Here is a 4,761-nt window from a genome sequence, read left to right as displayed (position 1 = left end):
AAAATGTAAGAATCATAAGAAGTAAATGAGGTTTGAACCTTTGCTTTTAAGTCATGTTATAAGATTGTATAGTAACCCATTTAGGGTTGACCTAATGGTTGACTTGGGATCTTGGAGTTTGCTCCTCCAGAGGTCTCAGGTTCGATTTCTTCTGGTGCCATTTTCGGTGGGCTAAGTACATACAGAGCTTGCCCTGGCTTTAAACGGGCCCCCGCAAGTGGGCGGTGGGATTGATCCCATCGAATTAGTCGATTCTTGAATTCTTGGATCGGATATTGAGTTTTGAAAAGAAGAAAAAAAATTGTATAGTTATATTTGCATACGGGGTGTTTCTTAATATCACGTAAGAGGCACGGTCTTAATATCTAGTCTAGTAGTGAAAAGAATATTAAAGGTTAGAGAAAGAGTAGTGATACATAGACCACCTTATGTGGCATATACCACTTGTACACCCACTTAAAAAAAAAACGGGAATAGAAGGGAAAAGGAAAGGGAGGACCGAGAAGCTTCTGGAGAGAAGCCAATAGAAAGCTATGGAGGTAGTGGAGAAAAAGGGATCGAAGGAGAAGAAGAGGAAAAACAAAGCCGGAAAATTGTGGGAGAGATGAGAAACCTAATGGGAGAAGCAACAATTACTACTATTTGAGATATTGAACTCTCTTCTCTTCTCTTTGTTCATTGATATTTTAATGTTAGGGTTTGAAATTAGGAAAATTGGAAATTTGGGTAAAGTTCATCTATGGCAGCAAACTTTAGACTTGTTTTATAATATTTTGAAGATCATTAATATGAGTACAAAGAGAAACACACCTACGTGACAAAACACTAGTTTCAATAGCTTCTTTTGTTGCTAGGAATGAAAGAATTTTAGCAAGTACTTCATTTCCTCATGTAAACTACTGATACTATCAACTTATTTTCTAGTTTCCTTTTAGCTATGCAAGGATGTTAAAATGGTGTTTGGGGAAAATAAATGAAATTAGAGGTGAAATGGAAGAGGAAAACGTACCAAGAGAGGAAGGAGATGAACAGTGGTTGGATTTTACAACGATGGTGAAATCTGTGGGAGTTAACTTAAAATCAGAAATCTGGAGAATCGTGCCACGATGGAGAAGCATCGCGCCACGATTGTTGAAGCAAGATTCCTGGGAAGCTACTGGAAATTTCGTGCCACGATGGCTCCGCATCGTGCCACGATGGTCGCATTGAAGATAAAAATAAAACGTATTTTCAGTTAGATTTGTTTCAGTTTTTTAAGGGTTTACTTTCCACTATAAATACAGCCTTGTATCAGATGATAAAAGTGTGTAGAAAAACAGGGTTTAGAAGCCAACATTCAAACTAGGGTTTATAGAGAATTTCTCTTGGCAACAACACTAGGGTTGGGATTGTTTTGATTCACCTTGAACAAAGCACTATTAGGATTGAGTCTCTTGGTCACGGGAAGAGGCTGGGACTTGGGTAGAATTAGGTTTGAAGACTGATTCTTGTAACTCAATATCTCTTTGTAAAGAAACTCATCATTATAGTGGATCGAAGAGCTGCTCTCTCCCCCAGACTAGGTCATCATTAGACCGAACTGGGTAAACAAATTCTTGTGTTCTTTCTCTTTCTTCTCTCTATCTCTTGCTGTTTTATTTTGTTTGGATTATTTGCTACCCGCTTGATTTGATTACTTGGTATTAATCTGCTCCACACATCAAGTTTGTTATTGGTGTGGTTTTCTCAACAATTCACAACAATTGGCGCCCACCGTGGGGCAAAGGTCAAATCAATAATCAGGTATCATAGGTTCGAAGTGGGATATTGAAAAGTTCACCGGTAGTAACGACTTCGGGTTGTGGAAGGTGAAGATGAGGGCAATTTTAATTCAACAAAAGTGTGTTGAAGCATTGAAGGGAGAAGCACAGATGGATGTACATCTGACACCTGCTGAGAAGACGGAGATGAATGATAAGGCGGTTAGCGCTATCATTCTGTGTCTTGGGGATAAGGTGTTGAGAGAAGTATCAAGGGAGTCTACTGCTGTGTCTATGAGGAATAAACTTGATTCATTATACATGACCAAGTCTTTGGCACATAGACAATGTCTGAAACAACAACTCTACTTTTACCGAATGGTGGAGTCAAAACCTATAATGGAGCAACTGACGGAGTTCAATAAGATTATTGATGATTTGGCGAACATAGATGTTAATCTGGAAGACGAGGATAAAGCCTTACACCTACCGTGTGCTTTACCTAGGTCCTTTGAGAATTTCAAGGATACTATGCTTTATGGCAAATAGGGCACTATCACTTTGGAGGAAGTTCAAGCAGCTTTGAGAACCAAAGAGTTGACCAAGTTCAAAGAGTTGAAGGTTGAAGATAGTGGAGAAGGCTTGAATGTCTCAAGGGAGAGAAGTCAAAACAGAGGAAAAGGGAAAGGCAAGAATTCCAGGTCAAAGTCTAGGTCGAAGGGTGATGGCAATAAAACACAGTACAAATGTTTTATTTGTCACAATCCAGGTCACTTCAAAAAGGATTGTCCGGAAAGAAAGGGCAATGGAGGTGGTAATCCATCCGTTCAGATTGCAAGTAATGAGGAAGGTTATGAGAGTGCTGGAGCACTAACTGTGACAAGTTGGGAACCTGAAAAGGGCTGGGTCTTGGACTCTGGGTGCTCTTATCACATCTGTCCGAGAAAGGAGTACTTTGAAATGTTAGAGCTGGAAGAAGGTGGAGTAGTTTGCCTTGGCAATAATAAGGCCTGTAAAATTCAAGTTATTGGTACTATCCGTCTCAAAATGTTTGATGATCGTGATTTCCTTTTGAAGGATGTGAGGTATATTCCTAAACTTAGGAGAAATTTAATATCCATAAGCATGTTTGATGGTCTAGGCTATTGCACTAGAATTGAACGTGGTGTGATGAGAATTTCTCATGGTGCATTGATTATAGCTAAAGGGTCTAAAATACATGGTTTATATATTTTAGAAGGTTCCACCGTAATAGCTGATGCATCGGTTGCTAGTGTTGACACTCTGGACGTAACTAAACTATGGCATTTGAGGTTGGGTCATGTCAGTGAGAGGGGGATTTGGTTGAACTAGCTAAACAAGGGTTGCTAGGGAATGAAAAATTGAACAAGCTGGATTTCTGTGATAACTGCACATTAGGCAAACAACACAAGGTGAAGTTTGGAGTGGGGGTGCATAAATCTAGTAGGCCTTTTGAGTATGTTCATTCGGATCTTTAGGGTCCAGCATCAGTTAATACTCATGGGGGAGGTTCATATTTCATGTCTATCATTGATGATTATTCTAGAAGAGTATGTGTTTACATTCTGAAGAAGAAAAGTGATGCCTTTGAAAAATTCAAAGAATGGTGTACACTTGTAGAAAATCAGATTGGAACTAAACTGAAAGTGTTGAGAACTGACAATGGTCTGGAGTTTGTTTCAGAGCAGTTTAATGAGTTTTGCAGGAAGAAAGGTATAAAGAGGCATAGAATTGTGGCATACACACCTCAACAGAATGGCCTTGCAGAAAGAATGAATAGGACTTTGTTGGAGTGTGTGAGGTGTATGATGTTGGGAGCTGGATTGTCCAAAAGTTTCTGGGGTGAAGCTGTTAGTACTGCAGCATATTTGATTAACAGATGTCCATCAACAAGGATAGATCTCAAGACACCTATGGAGGTTTGGAGTGGGAGACCGGTAGACTACTCTAACTTGAAAATCTTCGGAGCTTTAGCGTTTGCTCATGTCAGGCAAGACAAACTTGATGCTAGAGCTGTGAAGTGTATTTTCATGGGTTATCCTGAAGGTGTGAAAGGTTATAGACTGTGGAAGATGGAACCTGGAGGATCAAAATTTATTATAAGCAGGGATGTTACTTTTGATGAGACCCGCATGGGGATGAAGTGCAAAGACCTGGATACAAGCTCGAAAACGGGGATAGAGAAAATTCAGTTTGAGGTGGAGCCTACCACTGATGAAAGGAAAGAGGTGGATCAGACTCCAGTACCTGATGAGGGTGAAGGTCAAGAGATAATTATTCCTGACTATCAGCTAGCAAGAGATAGGGAGAGGAGGAAAATTAATCCACCTGAGAGATACGGTTATGCTGACCTTATTTGTTATGCTTTGAATGCAGCTGAAGAATTGCAAGACTCGGAACCAAAGAACTTCAGGGAAGCATTAGAAAGCAATGAAAACAAGGACTGGCTGAAGGCAATGAATGAGGAAATGCTTTCACTGGAGAAGAACCAGACTTGGAAACTTGTTTCATTACCTAAGAATCAAAGGGTAGTGGGAAGCAAGTGGGTGTTGAAGAAGAAAGAAGGTATACCAGGGGTCGAAGCATCAAGGTATAAGGCAAGACTTGTAGCAAAGGGTTTTACTCAGGTGCACAACAACATTTTCATCTTATGAAAACGCCAGAAAAGTGTTGTGTAATATGAAAAAACCGTTTCCGTAGGATACCAGAACGTTTTTCTGGTCGTGGTAGACTGAGGCGTTGTCTTAGCTTTCAAAGACGGTTTTTTCCATAAACGGCAACGACAGAGATAAAAGCGTAGTCTTAGGTACACTTTTAAAAACGGTTTTAAAATTTCACAACGTCAACGGTTTTAAGCCGTCACGATTCAAAATCCGTTGCAATTGGCTCAAATTAAGAACGGTCTTTTGGGCTTTATCCCAACGGTTTTAGATTGATGTTATTCCTGAAAGCGTTCTCTTAGACCCAATGGTAAATATTTGTTGTAAGCTACTGCAACGCT

The sequence above is a fragment of the Medicago truncatula genome, chromosome 3, assembly GCF_003473485.1.
Source record: "Medicago truncatula cultivar Jemalong A17 chromosome 3, MtrunA17r5.0-ANR, whole genome shotgun sequence".
NCBI lineage: Eukaryota > Viridiplantae > Streptophyta > Magnoliopsida > Fabales > Fabaceae > Medicago > Medicago truncatula.
This window is presented reverse-complemented; position numbering follows the sequence as displayed.